Source organism: Medicago sativa, chromosome 7 (genome assembly GCF_051527215.1).
Source record: "Medicago sativa cultivar Bolivia chromosome 7, Bolivia_mono, whole genome shotgun sequence".
In the NCBI taxonomy this organism is placed as follows: Eukaryota; Viridiplantae; Streptophyta; class Magnoliopsida; order Fabales; family Fabaceae; genus Medicago; species Medicago sativa.
Genome location: NC_140755.1, coordinates 56,222,530 through 56,239,567, shown reverse-complemented (window position 1 = coordinate 56,239,567; position 17,038 = coordinate 56,222,530).

Genomic DNA, 17,038 nt, shown 5'->3' with positions numbered 1-17,038 from the left:
AAGTACATAAGATCTTGAGGGACCCAGACACCATGTCAGATTTGTCCTCTTTTATAGAATTGTAATGGCTTTTCGTGGTTTCGTTTTCTAAGTGTTTAAAACCAGGTCAGAATCTTATGTATGCAGATTATGGCTCAGAGTCTGAATGCAGCGGATAAATGTAAAACACAAAGATAAAGAGACAATGAGAGAGAAAGGAGACACAAAGCAATTTTATATAGGTTCCTCCCACAACACAGGAGTAGTCCAGTCCCCTTGCACTTCCAAGGGATTTCAATATAATTACTCTGGATTACAAATTTCTCAAGGACTCTTCCAAGAGACATCTCAATGCTCAAGCACAACTGCAAGAGATTTCCTTGCTCTAGGACACTACCTAAAGAGTTCTTTCTCAAGGACAAATCTAAGAGACTTCTTGCTCAAGAACAACTCTAAGAAACTTCTCTTTGCTCTAGGAAAACTCATAAAGACTTCCTTGCTCAATCACAATTGATTGAGACTTCCTAGTTGCTCAAGGTTTCACCAAGAGACTTATCTACTCAAGCACGCAGGCGAGAGACTTTCTAAATATTTACAACTGTAAACAAGTTAATTTTCTCTTACACAGGATTTAACAGTGGCAGTATAAACTGAACAAATGAACAGACTCTGTGGGATTTCTAAGATATCATCTTGAATAAGAAAATCCTAAGTGTTTTGTACTATTTAATTTGACAGAGTAGTGGAATAGTAAAATAGCAAAGTCTTGTTACTTCTTATTCAGGTCTTCAGCTCCTTGTATAGGCAATCATTTGAGAGACGTTGGAGAAAAGTGCCAGCGCAAATAGAGTCATTTGAATTTCCATTGAGAGGTCCTTTGAATCAAGAACGTCTGCCCTTTGCCTAATATGGATAATATGGATAATTCCATTGAGAGGTCCTTTGAATTTCCTTTGCTGAAGGAAGAATTATCAGTCGCAATCTCTTTGTTCTTGAGGTCCTTTGTCTGTTTGCACATGTAGATATAAGAAGACAAAATAACTGCTTTGTCAGATACTATTATAGGGACAGTTCACAGAATAAGACAAGCCTACATGAATTCTGGGTCACTCAAGATTTTCTCAAATTTAAGGGTCATCCAAGTATAACAGTCACGCTTCTAAGTTTGATGATCTACACAGAATCTGTAGAGGTAACTCTCCAGCTTCTGTTAGGCATCCTTCTTCTAAGGACGTTGACTTCTGGTTGACCTTCCTATATATCTTCTACCATAGTCTTCTAAGTTTCCCTTGTTCCTTCTGATGTTCTTCATATGTTCATTCTTTAATGATAGATTAATTCTTTGATCTGCACACATGAGCATATGTTAGTATTCAAATTGTTCTTTAATACTTTGTTATCATCAAATCCTAGAGGAATTGTATGAACCATTCTTATTCCAACACAGTTTGTCTTCTTCTAACCACGTGTAGAAACAAGCAAGGAACTTCAAGTACAAAGAGAATGAACGGATAATTCCAGTTTCTGCAAAGGAATTTTGAATGTCTAATCAACGGCATTATCCATATCATGTAATGGCCTATCGTCCTTGATTTGATGCTTCTCAACGACTCTAAATGTGGTGGCACGCTTCTCCAACGTCTCACATATCCTTGCATATATAATGAGTTGAAGACTTGAAGAATAATAACAAGACTCTGCTATTTTTAATTGTGTTTTTACTCGATCAAATCAAAAAGCGCATCGAACACTTAAGAATTTCTTATCAAAGTTTGTATCTTAGAAATTTTAATTCTTAGAGTGTGTTTTACATTGTATTGTTTACACCTCTGATTTTATATCAAGTGTAAGAACAAATCTGATTTATTTGTAATCATCTAGAAGTCTCTTGTTTGTGTGCTTGACCATTGGAAGTCTCTTTCAGTTGTGATTGAGCATTAGAAGTATCTTGCTTGTGTGCTTGATCATTTGGAAGTCTCTTGGTAGTATCCTTGAGCATTTGTAATCAGTTGTGATTATAGTGAAAATCCCTTGGAAGTGCAAGGGGGTTGGACTACTCCTGGATTTGTAGGAGGAACCATTATAATTGCTTGTGTTAGCTTTCTCTCTCTCCTCTTATATTTGTGTTTTCATTATTCTGCTGCAAACAATGTCTGAGTACTCCTCAGATTCTAAATCTGACTCGACTCTGAACTCAATCAGACTCTGACCAGTGCAAAAACTTAGGAAAGTCTTGATAAACCCAACACAATTCAACCCCCCCCCCCTTTCTCGTATTTTTCTTACCTTCAAATACTTCCCAAAAACCAAGATCGAATGTAAGGGGTGTTATACCCTAATTTTGGACCTAAAAATACTAATCAATCTTTCTTTTCTTGCATTTCCAGCTATTTGAACTATCTCTGATCAATTGCATCTTTCTCTGCACTTCATTTCAATTCCATTTGCAAAATTTACATGTAAGGGCATTTTAGTCATTTCCTATGTCAAAATTTCTCTCAGTCTTTCAAAATTTTGTTTGAGTCCTTTCAAATAGTTTGAATAAGTCCCTGCTTCAATTCTATGTCAAAATCCATTTCAAAAGTTGCATTTGAAGTCATTTTAGGTCAGTTTTGCCCCTAGGGGCATTTTGGTCATTTCAAGTGTCAAGCCACTGTTTAAATCTCAAAAATTGTCTCTGAGACTTTCAAGTTGGTTTAAATAAGTTCTTGTCTCAATTCCTTGTTAAAATCCATTTTAAATTTCATCTGAGTCACTTTTTGGTCGTTTTTAGCCCCAGGGGCATTTTGGTCATTTCACACGAAATTTCGGCAGAGAGAGGTTACTTTAAAGTACCTCATTTAGGCCATTGGTTCATTTTAGTCCGTTTTGTCAATTTTATTTGTTTCACTTTACGTTATTTTCCAATTCCCAATTTTAATTCATTTTTATTTTATTTTAAGTCCTAAATTTCTAAATTTGCATTTTAGTCCATTTTTGTCCAAGTCATTAGTCCAGTACATGTGTCAGTCCCTCATTAGTCCAAGAGTTAGTTACGCCACGTGTCAGGTCCCAATTGGTCCAAAGGTTCAGTCAACAGGCCTATAAATACAGTCAATGCAGTCATTTTTCTCTCACCAATCATTTTTCTGCACAATCAGCAAAAAAAACACTTTCACTTTTTCTCTCTCCAACTTTTCAGATCAAACAATCAAAAATTCACATGAACTTGATGAATCTCATCAAGAACACCAAGAACAAACCCTAACCAATTTTTCCAGAAATCACTTCTGCATCAACACATAATCGTCAACGCAGAATCAACGACTCAGGATCATCAATCACGCAACAATCCGAGTCAAAAATCATCACAACACTATCAAATCAAAAAACCGAAAATCATCCAAACAAATTCGAAGCTCATCACGTTCGTCATCAATAACGACGAATCAATTGCACATCTGTAACGAACATCATCAACAGATCAAAAGACGGAACGAACGAAGGCAAAACGGTTCGTGAATCAAGCAAAACGGTTCGTGAATCAAGCAACAACAACAACCGAAGCCAGATCGAGCAAAAAGAAGCAAGAAGAAGGAGTTGAGTTCGAACAAGAACGAATCCAACAAAGAACTTCGTCGTAACAGAGGTACTTGCTCCGATCTGTCCAAAATCACGTTTATCTTGTTTGTTTGTAAAAGAGCTTTTGCTAAAAGTTTAGATCTAGGCTTCGTTCGACTCGTCTTTGAAATTCTAAGCACGGATTCGAGTAGAGGAGATGAAGACGAACCTTTTAGTGTAAAAATTTTTCGAAAAAACGAAGGTTCAAGTTTCCGGTGCGGCGGCGCCGCCACTTCGGCCGGCCGACCACCGCACCGGACCACCACTCCTCATCTTCTCCGGTCGAAGAGTTTAGAAAGTGAGGGAGAGAGTTGCAGACGGTTAGAGAGAGAAAAGAGATGGGAAATGAGGGTTTTCCCTTTGAATTTGCTTATATACTCCCTAATCCAATCGCACGCGCGCGCGTGCATCGCCTTCCTGTGCTCCCTCATGTTTTGGCCGTTGGATCTTGGATCTGATCCATTTGGATCGATCCGACGATCCCTGTGTTCTCTGGTGATCCGTTTTCCTCTTGTGTACGGGCTTGGGCTTATTTCTTGCAAATCCTGCATTTTCTCCTATTGTTCTTGCTATCTTACACACTGTTTCCACTTTTTACACCTCCTGCATGATAAAAAATTTCTTCAATAAATTCCAAATAAATTTCTACATCTTTCTTGATAATTTTCTTGATGCTTCATAACCTTTTTGCATAACAAATCTTGATAAATAATATACATAGCTTTTTTTCTTGTTTTTTTTAAAACTAGCAATTTCCTTGTAATTTTTAGTCCAAAAACCTTTAAAAATTCCAAAAAAATTCATGTAGGCTTCTTGACATTTTTGTAGCATTTTGTGATAATTTTCATGTGTTAAAATTGGTTAAAAAGTAAGGTGCTAATTTTCTTGGTGTTTTGGTCATATTTTGTGTTAAAAATAAGTGAAATTTTGCTTGATTTCAATCCAATTTGCTTGTTGAATTTTAGTGTCCTATGCCATTTGAATCCATAAGAGTTTAGCTACTGTTTGTGTTTAATTTTGTTGCATAATTGTGAAGTTTGGTGAGTTACTTAGCTTACAAGTCATTAAGTAGTTAAATAATGCAAATGTGTTTCAAAACTTGTTTTAAAATGTCAAGTAGATCAAGTAGCCTTAATTCTCATTCCAAAATTTGTTCCCAAACCTTTAAAATGTAATTGGAATGTGAGAATTATGGGTCACTTGGTTCTTGCACTTTATGGACAAATTTTATCCATGCTTGCACTTATTTTCTACCTTTTACATTCTAATATTTCTCTTACTTCATTTCTTTGATATTGCCTTATGCTACTAACCTTTTCCTTTCATATTTCATATTCACCATAAGCATCATCATTGCATCCCATTCTCATCCCTTTTTTCTTTCTTGCAATTTAATTTGTACCAAAAGTTAGAATGTAAACATTTAGGAGCTTTTTGTAATATTTTACTTTCATGCTTTTAATTTCTTGGCAAAGAGGCCATAGAATGTATCTAGGGTATGATGTAAAGGACAATGGACTCTAATGATGTACACCGACACAAGCACCGACACATGCACACACATCACTAAGTAGCTAGAATATGCATGTTTAGATGTATGTTTAGGATTGTATGTTTAGATGAATGCCTAGGACTCTTACTTAGAAAAAACCAATTTTCCAAACAAATGTGAACAACTTCACTCAAATCTTTCCCAAATAAACCTTGGGATCCAATATCCCATTGTATTTTCTTTTCCATTTTTCTTAATCAAATTTCAATGAAAATAATCAAACTTTGACCATATTTTGCAATTCACTAATTCCACCTCACTATTTCCTAATCTCATGCCCTTGAGGCCTCTTTCTATTCTTCAAAATCCATTTTCAAACTTAAAATCAACCAACAAAAACAAAAACATTTTTTGAGAGAGAACTACGGTGGATTTGATCCCTTAATCGGGTACGTAGGCAAGGAACAAAATTCCTTCAATTCAACTAAAATAAAACTCCAAAAACATTCTTCTCCCTCCAATTCTTCATTTAGTAATTCTTAGGTGTAAATAACATTTCGAAATAGCATTTAAAAATAAAGCGCGCGCGTAGAAATTAAAGACGGTTCCTATAGGTTACTATAGTCGTTATGGGTGCCTAACACCTTCCCGTAGCGAAAACAACTCCCGGACCTCGATTCTCAAGGGTTTTGCTTACTTTTTCCCTTCCCAAGAAAAAATAAGATATCACCGGTTTAAAAGGTTCAAACGTAATCAATGTTTGACACCCGAAAACCAAGATAAAACAGCTGGCGACTTCACTGGGGAGATTCGAGAGTTACGCCTAGTCTTTATTTCCACGCTTGCGCTTGTATTTTTACTTGCTTCTTTTACTTGCTTTCCTATGTGAATAAATGTTTAATTTCTTGCAAACGTGTGGGGTGAGAATATCAAAAGTCCTGCACCCGGGCTGAGTGAACTTAGGATTTAGGAGGGATATAATCGACAATTCATTCCGGGGGTTGCCTCGTGTTTTGGATTATGCGATCAATCCCACATAGCTGAGGCATTTTGGAGGTGATGTTGTCGGCGCGGGTTGTCGCGTTTAGGCACTTTGCTTCTAATTGTTCTATGACGCTGTGAACCGTAGATAACCAAACCCATCCATGGCCATTTTCTAGGACGTAGTGCGGAGGCTAAACCGAGTGTCGTCTCGAGTTTTAGTCGTCACGCGATACTACACTCAAGTTAGACCTTCCACGTATAATCATGGAGCGAGAGTTGTCTCGTGACACCATGAGATACGTCGGAGAGGTTGCAACTTGGGAACCTTCTTAGAACCCGGTTACTATTATCCTAAAACCCTAGTTTCACCGGACACCGTGTCCACCCATGACTCCTCGACTTTGAACTTCAAACCCACCATGTTTTCTCCGAACTTGAACATAATCATGCATTCATGCATACATGCATACATGCATAAACTTTTTTTTCATGCATTTATCGGAGGACTTAGACAAGTCATCTTTTGAACATCACGGATATGAACACCAAGTGATACCATCTCAAATAAACTTCTAGTTTTGCTCAAGATCTTCAAATAAAACTGTGTTTCTCCGTGATGTTCACAACCACTTTGACAAGTCTTCTGACAAAAAAAGAGTCTTTTTGCATTTTGCATATCATGCATCATATGCATCATTCATCGGTCACAAATGGCTTCCCGTGCTCATTGTCTCCTGGTTCTTCTGCCGCAGTCTGAAAGGTGGCTCGTGCTCGTAAGGTTTACCAACCAGATAGAGTTCATCAGACAAGATTGTACAAGAGAAGAAAACATGGCTAACCTTGAGGAAGAGAATGCCAGCCCCTCGGGCCAGCCCATTAAAGAGTCTAATCTGGATAAGGTTCTGAGGCTTATCAAAAAGAGTGACTATAAAATTGTTGACCAGCTGCTGCAAACTCCGTCAAAGATATCCATCTTGTCTCTGCTCATGAGCTCAGAAGCTAACAGGAAAGTGTTAATGAAAGTACTTGAGCAAGCTTATGTTGATCATGAAGTCTCAGTGGATCAGTTTGATGGAATAGTGGGTAACATCACTGCTTGCAACAGCTTGGGGTTTGGTGATGATGAACTCCCCGAAGCAGGGAAACACCACAACTTGGCTCTACATATCTCAGTACATTGTGGATCTGACATGATATCCAATGTGTTGGTAGACACTGGATCGTCTCTGAATGTAGTGCCTGAATCCACGCTAAGGCAATTGAGCCATCATGGAATTTCTCTGAGGGGTAGCAGCTATCTGGTTAAAGCTTTTGATAAATCTCGCAAGGATGTTCTCGGGGAAGTAGACTTGCCAATTACCATTGGTCCTGAGACGTTTCAGATAACATTCCAAGTCATGGATATCAATGCTTCCTACAGTTGTCTTCTCGGTAGACCCTGGATCCACGACGCTGGAGCAGTCACCTCTACTTTGCATCAGAAGCTTAAGTTCATGAGGAATGGTAAGATTGTCACTGTGCACGGTGAGGAAGCATATCTAGTTAGCCAGGTATCATCATTCTCTTGTGTTGAAGCAGGGTCCGTTGAAGGGACGTCGTTTCAAAGATTGACTGTTGAGGGTGCAGAACCCCGGAGGGCTGGTACTAGCATGGCCTCACTGAAGGATGCCCAGAAGGCTGTTCGGGAAGGACAAGCTGCTGGCTGGGGCAAAGTGATTCAGATCTTGGAAAACAAGCGTAAAGAGGGCCTTGGTTTCTCCCCGACCTCTGGTGTTTCAAAGGGAGCTTTCTACAGTGCTGGGTTCATCAATGCTATTACTGAAGATGCTGCTGAAAGAGGTCATGTGCCTACGTTTGTTATACCAGGAGGCACTGTGAGAAATTGGGAGGCCATTGATGTTCCTTTAGTCATGCATGCTTCCATGTAATGTGTTTTGTTGCTCATGTTTTTTGTTTTCAAAATAACAATCCTTTCGCTCTGCCCAAGGCGAAAGTGATATCTTTGTAAGGGCGTGTTTGTTTCGGCGTTGCCGTTATCAATAAAAGTTGTCGTCTTTCTCACGACTCTTTGCTTTTTACTTTTTAGTGCCTTTTTCTTGGAAATAATGGTAATGCCAGACAAAACCAAAACATTTGTTATTTTCTTATTAATTTCAAAAATCTGCATGAAAAACTTTTTTCTAAAATCATCCCAATCATATTATGCAGATTGAGCCATAATAAACCCATTGAACACAATGACCCTATGGTTCCTCCAAATTTTGAATTCCCTGTATATGAAGCTGAAGATGAGGATGATGATGATGAAGAGATACCGTATGAGATCACTCGACTGTTTGAGCAAGAAAGAAGAGCCATTCAGCCTCACCAGGAAGAGATTGAGCTTATCAACCTGGGTACTGAAGAAAACAAACGAGAGATCAAGATTGGTGCTGCACTTGAGCCAGAAGTGAAAAAGAAGATTACTCAGCTTCTCCATGATTATCCAGATGTCTTTGCATGGTCCTATGAAGATATGCCGGGTCTAGATCCCAAGATTGTGGAACACCGGATACCGACAAGACCTGAATGTCCTCCTGTCAAGCAAAAGTTGAGAAGGTCTCGTCCAGACATGGCTCTTAAGATCAAGGCTGAAGTACAAAAGCAAATTGATGCGGGTTTCCTCATGACAGCTGAATACCCTGAGTGGATTGCCAACATCGTACCAGTACCAAAGAAAGATGGGAAAGTTCGAATGTGTGTTGATTACAGAGATCTGAATAAAGCCAGTCCGAAAGATAACTTCCCATTGCCTCATATTGATGTGCTTGTTGACAGTACTGCTCAATCCAAAGTGTTCTCCTTCATGGATGGTTTCTCTGGTTATAATCAGATACGAATGTCTCCTGAGGATAGAGAAAAGACGTCCTTCATCACTCCGTGGGGAACGTTCTGTTACAAAGTAATGCCGTTTGGCTTGATAAATGCTGGTGCTACCTATCAAAGAGGTATGACGACTCTGTTCCATGATATGATTCACAAAGAGATTGAAGTGTATGTTGATGATATGATTGTGAAGTCAAGTGATGAAGAGCAGCATGTTGTGTATTTAAAAAAGATGTTTGAAAGATTGAGAAAGTACAAGCTGCGGTTGAATCCTAACAAGTCCACATTTGGTGTACGATCTGGAAAGTTGCTTGGCTTCATTGTCAGCCAAAGAGGCATTGAAGTCGACCCTGACAAAGTCCGAGCCATCAGAGAGATGCCGGCCCCTCAAACTGAGAAGCAAGTCAGAGGTTTCCTCGGACGTTTGAATTACATTTCAAGATTCATATCTCACATGACTACTACTTGTGGACCAATTTTCAAATTGCTCAGAAAGAATCAGCCTGTTGTATGGAATGATGAATGCCAAGCAGCTTTTGATAGCATTAAAGAATACCTGTTGGAGCCACCTATCCTTGTCTCGCCAGTGGAAGGAAGGCCTTTGATTATGTATCTGTCAGTGTTAGATGATTCAGTGGGCTGTGTTCTCGGTCAGCAAGATGAGACTGGTAAGAAAGAGCATGCTATCTACTATCTGAGCAAGAAGTTCACCGACTGCGAGACTCGGTATACGATGCTTGAAAAAACTTGTTGTGCTTTAGCTTGGGCTGCCAAACGCCTGCGTCATTATATGGTGAATCATACAACTTGGTTGATATCCCGAATGGATCCAATCAAGTACATCTTTGAAAAGCCTGCTGTTACTGGAAAGATCGCACGTTGGCAAATGCTGTTGTCTGAATATGACATTGTGTACAAAGCTCAGAAAGCAATCAAAGGAAGTATCCTTGCTGAGCATCTTGCTTGTCAACCTCTTGATGATTACCAGCCAATTAAATTTGATTTCCCTGATGAAGAGATTATGTATCTGAAAGCAAAAGACTGTGAAGAGCCGCTGATCAATGAAGGGCCAGATCCCAATAGCAAATGGGGATTGGTGTTTGATGGTGCTGTTAATGCCTACGGTAAAGGAATCGGAGCCATCATTGTAACTCCGCAGGGGCATCACATTCCTTTCACTGCTCGAATAACTTTTGAATGCACAAACAACATAGCTGAATATGAAGCATGCATCTTGGGCATTGAAGAAGCCCTTGACCTGAGAATCAAACATCTTGACATCTATGGAGATTCTGCACTTGTCATCAATCAAATAAAGGGTGAATGGGAGACTCATCATGAGAAGCTGATCCCTTACTGTGACTATGCAAGACGTCTATTGACATACTTTACCAAGGTTGAGCTGCACCATATCCCTCGGGATGAAAATCAAATGGCTGACGCTCTTGCTACTCTGTCTTCCATGTTTCGTGTCAATCACTGGAATGATGTGCCCGTAATCAAAGTGCAGCGTCTTGACAGGCCCGCTCATGTGTTTACCATTGAAAAAATGCCAGATCAAGCTGACAAAGATGTGAATGACAAAAAGCCTTGGTATTACAACATCAAGCAATTCTTGCAGAATCGTGAATATCCACCTGGTGCTTCCAACAGGGATAAAAAGACTTTGAGACGATGGGCTAGCAAATTCCTTCTGGACGGAGAAATCCTATACAAGAGGAACTATGACATGGTCTTGTTAAGATGTGTCGACAAACAAGAAGCTGAGAAATTGATGCATGATGTACATGATGGTACCTTTGGGACCCATGCTTCGGGTCATACCATGTCAAGGAAATTGTTAAGAGCCGGCTATTACTGGATAACCATGGAGCGTGATTGCCACAAACATGCTAAAAGATGCCACAAATGTCAAATTTATGCTGACAAGATTCATGTGCCTCCACATGCCCTCAATGTTATATCTTCCCCATGGCCTTTCTCTATGTGGGGCATTGACATGATCGGAAGAATTGAACCAAAAGCGTCCAATGGACACCGTTTCATTCTAGTGGCAATTGACTACTTCACCAAATGGGTTGAAGCTGCTTCCTATGCAAATGTGACCAAGCAAGTGGTCGTCAAGTTTATCAAGAATAACATCATCTGTCGATATGGTGTTCCCAACAAGATCATCACTGACAATGGTTCCAATCTGAACAATAGCATGATGCAAGCTTTATGTGAAGAATTCAAAATTGAACATCACAACTCTTCTCCTTACAGACCTCAGATGAATGGTGCAGTTGAGGCTGCTAACAAGAACATCAAGAAGATTGTTCAGAAGATGGTCACTACTTACAAAGACTGGCATGAAATGCTACCTTTTGCCTTGCATGGTTACCGTACTACAGTGCGCAGTTCAACCGGGGCAACTCCTTTCTCTCTTGTATATGGTATGGAAGCAGTTCTCCCTCTGGAAGTGGAGATTCCATCTCTTCGTGTGATCATGGAAGCAAAGTTAACTGAGGCTGAATGGTGTCAAAGTCGGTACGACCAATTGAATCTGATTGAAGAGAAACGTATGGATGCTATGGCTCATGGACAGTTGTACCAAGTGCGAATGAAGAATGTTTTTGACAAGAAAGTCCGACCTCGAGAATTCAAGGAAGGCGAACTTGTATTGAAAAGAAGGATAAGTCAACAACCCGACCCAAGGGGCAAGTGGACACCTAACTATGAAGGTCCTTATGTCGTCAAGAAGGCTTTCTCTGGTGGTGCTTTGATTCTCACACACATGGATGGTGTTGAGCTTCCAAATCCAGTTAATGCCGATATAGTCAAGAAATACTTTGTCTAGAAAGAAAAGAACAGCGTGGTAGGTCGAAAACCCGAAAGGGCGGCCTAGGCAAAAATGCGCTTCCCGGTGGATCGAAAACCCGAAAGGGCGATCCAGGCAAAAGTTAGGGACAAAAAAATGAATATGAAAAAGCTCGCTGAGATTGTACGCAACTCAGGCAAGAATGAGCGCCTCGATGAGCCGAAAACCCGAAAGGGCGGTTCATGCAAAAATGAGTTTGACAATAAAAGACAAGTAACTATATCTGGCAAATCACCATCACCCCTTGGGACATCTGCAACTGTCAATGATCGTCTTCATCAGAGGCTTCTGTACTTGTGAATTCAAAATTTCTATGAAATGTAGCGGTCATCGTGTTCAATGTATCACCAACCAATAAAATTACCATTTTCCAAGCTTTGTAAATCCGTGAAGTCATGCCTTTGGCTGACTCTCACTCTTCTACATCAATTTGAGCCTTTCTATTGTTTGAAACTCTATTTTTCTTTCTACTTTCAATGCTTTATACAAAACATTTCCTTTCTATTTGATAATGTCAATATCCGAAACAAACATCTTTGAAAATTGAAAAATCTTTTTCTGTCTATTTTGAAAGCAAACCTGAGCAACAGGGTACATTTCAATGAAACATGCATGAATGAATGAATATCAATGTCTATTTCAATAACATGTTACAAGCAGGTTACTCCCCGGGATGATCTGTGGTCAATGGCAAGAATGAAAAAACAGAATGAAATGAAGAGAAAAAATGAAGATAAAAAAGCTCGCTAAGTTGAAAACCCGAAAGGGCGGCTTAGGCAAAAATGAGCACCCCGCTGATTGACAACCTATGAAGGCAATTCAGGCAAAAATGGGGCAATGGAAAGAATCTTATCCCCCGGTGAATCGAAAACCCGAAAGGGCGGTTCAGGCAAAAATGGGGTTTGAAAATGAAAAAATGAAAGAATGAAACATTGAAAAGCATTGACCACAGATGCGAACATCCAATGTTTACCCAACACTGACACGCCTAACAATGGCAACCTGTATCCAAGGATCTTCCAAAGGTTCCCTCCTCTACAAGTTTATTGCCCTCAGCCATGGTTTTGATACGTCTCAACGACGGTCTCTCCAAAGAGGTTTTTCCCCCCGTGAATATGTTGCAGCACGAGCCACTACGTGCCCAATCTTCCAATGTCTTGTCTGCCTTTGTGAAATTTCTCTGCCGAGTTGCCAACCAATCATGCATTTCAAGCATTCATACATGCATAATCATGCATTTTACGTGCTCATGCATCCAATAATCTTGCTATATCATACATACATGTTGCATATCCAACTTTCAACTGCCAAATTCAATCAAAGTTTCAACTGTCAAACTCAATTCCAACTGTCAATTCCAATTTTAAATTCAACTGTCAAATCCAATTCAATTTCAATTGTCAAAATTCAAAGCAATCTCAACTTCAATAACAATTCCAGTGTTGACATACAATGACAATGTCAATGTCAATCTCCAATTCCAATGTTGACATCCAATGACAATGTCAATGTCAATCTTCAATTCCAATTTCAATCCAATTCCAATGTCAATTTCCAATTTCAATTCCAATGACTATGTCAATGTCAATCTCATATTCCAGTATTGACATCCAATGACAATGTCAATGTCAATCTTTCAATTCCAGTATTGACATCCAATGACAATGTCAATGTCAATCTTTCAATTCCAATGTTGACATCCAATGACAACGTCAATGTCAATTTTCAATCCAATTTCAATGTCAAATTCCAATTTCAATCCAATCTCAATGTCAATTGCAACTTTCCAATATCCAATGTCAAATTCAATTCCAATTTCCATGTCAATGTCAATTTCAATTCCAATTTCAATGTCTATGTCTATGTCTCTGCCAATGTCAATTTTCAATTCAAATCAATGTCAATTTACTCTTGGGCCAACAAAAATGGTCATGTCAATTTTTCAACTCAAATCAATGTCAATTTACTCTCAATTTACTCTTGGGCCAACAAAAATGGTCATGTCTATTTTTCAAATCAAGTCAATAACAATTTACCCTCAATTGGTATCTTGTTAAGCCAGACTTTCAATTGGTATCTCATTGCTGGTCAAGTGCCGGGTTCAATCCAAAAAAGAACCACTTGTACCTACTTGTATACCTATGCTTCCGGTCAAACGGCAAGTTCGATAGAACAGTTTGTACCCAGCTTATGCTCTGTTATCAGTCAGACGGCAAGTTCAATCTGAAGAACAGTTTGTACCCAGCTTATGCTTTGTTATCGGTCAAACGACAAGTTCGTTCTAAGAGAACAGTCTGTACTCTCCCACATGATGTGGTGATAACCCAACAAGCAAGTTCGATCCAAAGAAACAGCTTGTATCAACCCTTTTGTCTATGTCTCCAGCCAAACGGCCAGTTCAATCCAAAAGAACAGTTTGTGTCTGCTTATCTGTTTGTATCTTCAACCGAGTGTCAAGTTCGATCCAAAGAACCGCTTGTATCTGCCTATATGTCTATGTTTCCGGTCAAGTGCCAAGTTCAATCCCTAGAACAGCTTGCACCTATCCCTTGTTTTTGTATTCCTCGGTCAAGTGACTAGTTCGACCCAAAGAACAACTTGTACCCTATTTTCTACTTCCTGGCTTGTCTACCCTGTCAGTGTCTATCTGAATCCCCAGTGACATGATAGGTTCCATAGACTCCAGTTGTTTGTCTTGCATTCATAATCAAATATTGCATAGCATTCATAATTTTGAAAATCTGAAAGCGTATTTTTACGTCCAAAAACAGTGCAAATGTTAATATTTAAGTATCTTCGTCCCGTCAACTCTAAGACTTCGTCTCTCGACTCTCCGGACAAAGAAACTTAAATAGGGGCAGCTGTTATACCCTAATTTTGGACCTAAAAATACTAATCAATCTTTCTTTTCTTGCATTTCCAGTTATTTGAACTATCTCTGATCAATTGCATCTTTCTCTGCACTTCATTTCAATTCCATTTGCAAAATTTACATGTAAGGGCATTTTAGTCATTTCCTATGTCAAAATTTCTCTCAGTCTTTCAAAATTTTGTTTGAGTCCTTTCAAATAGTTTGAATAAGTCCCTGCTTCAATTCTATGTCAAAATCCATTTCAAAAGTTGCATTTGAAGTCATTTTAGGTCAGTTTTGCCCCTAGGGGCATTTTGGTCATTTCAAGTGTCAAGCCACTGTTTAAATCTCAAAAATTGTCTCTGAGACTTTCAAGTTGGTTTAAATAAGTTCTTGTCTCAATTCCTTGTTAAAATCCATTTTAAATTTCATCTGAGTCACTTTTTGGTCGTTTTTAGCCCCAGGGGCATTTTGGTCATTTCACACGAAATTTCGGCAGAGAGAGGTTACTTTAAAGTACCTCATTTAGGCCATTGGTTCATTTTAGTCCGTTTTGTCAATTTTATTTGTTTCACTTTACGTTATTTTCCAATTCCCAATTTTAATTCATTTTTATTTTATTTTAAGTCCTAAATTTCTAAATTTGCATTTTAGTCCATTTTTGTCCAAGTCATTAGTCCAGTACATGTGTCAGTCCCTCATTAGTCCAAGAGTTAGTTACGCCACGTGTCAGGTCCCAATTGGTCCAAAGGTTCAGTCAACAGGCCTATAAATACAGTCAATGCAGTCATTTTTCTCTCACCAATCATTTTTCTGCACAATCAGCAAAAAAAACACTTTCACTTTTTCTCTCTCCAACTTTTCAGATCAAACAATCAAAAATTCACATGAACTTGATGAATCTCATCAAGAACACCAAGAACAAACCCTAACCAATTTTTCCAGAAATCACTTCTGCATCAACACATAATCGTCAACGCAGAATCAACGACTCAGGATCATCAATCACGCAACAATCCGAGTCAAAAATCATCACAACACTATCAAATCAAAAAACCGAAAATCATCCAAACAAATTCGAAGCTCATCACGTTCGTCATCAATAACGACGAATCAATTGCACATCTGTAACGAACATCATCAACAGATCAAAAGACGGAACGAACGAAGGCAAAACGGTTCGTGAATCAAGCAAAACGGTTCGTGAATCAAGCAACAACAACAACCGAAGCCAGATCGAGCAAAAAGAAGCAAGAAGAAGGAGTTGAGTTCGAACAAGAACGAATCCAACAAAGAACTTCGTCGTAACAGAGGTACTTGCTCCGATCTGTCCAAAATCACGTTTATCTTGTTTGTTTGTAAAAGAGCTTTTGCTAAAAGTTTAGATCTAGGCTTCGTTCGACTCGTCTTTGAAATTCTAAGCACGGATTCGAGTAGAGGAGATGAAGACGAACCTTTTAGTGTAAAAATTTTTCGAAAAAACGAAGGTTCAAGTTTCCGGTGCGGCGGCGCCGCCACTTCGGCCGGCCGACCACCGCACCGGACCACCACTCCTCATCTTCTCCGGTCGAAGAGTTTAGAAAGTGAGGGAGAGAGTTGCAGACGGTTAGAGAGAGAAAAGAGATGGGAAATGAGGGTTTTCCCTTTGAATTTGCTTATATACTCCCTAATCCAATCGCACGCGCGCGCGTGCATCGCCTTCCTGTGCTCCCTCATGTTTTGGCCGTTGGATCTTGGATCTGATCCATTTGGATCGATCCGACGATCCCTGTGTTCTCTGGTGATCCGTTTTCCTCTTGTGTACGGGCTTGGGCTTATTTCTTGCAAATCCTGCATTTTCTCCTATTGTTCTTGCTATCTTACACACTGTTTCCACTTTTTACACCTCCTGCATGATAAAAAATTTCTTCAATAAATTCCAAATAAATTTCTACATCTTTCTTGATAATTTTCTTGATGCTTCATAACCTTTTTGCATAACAAATCTTGATAAATAATATACATAGCTTTTTTTCTTGTTTTTTTTAAAACTAGCAATTTCCTTGTAATTTTTAGTCCAAAAACCTTTAAAAATTCCAAAAAAATTCATGTAGGCTTCTTGACATTTTTGTAGCATTTTGTGATAATTTTCATGTGTTAAAATTGGTTAAAAAGTAAGGTGCTAATTTTCTTGGTGTTTTGGTCATATTTTGTGTTAAAAATAAGTGAAATTTTGCTTGATTTCAATCCAATTTGCTTGTTGAATTTTAGTGTCCTATGCCATTTGAATCCATAAGAGTTTAGCTACTGTTTGTGTTTAATTTTGTTGCATAATTGTGAAGTTTGGTGAGTTACTTAGCTTACAAGTCATTAAGTAGTTAAATAATGCAAATGTGTTTCAAAACTTGTTTTAAAATGTCAAGTAGAT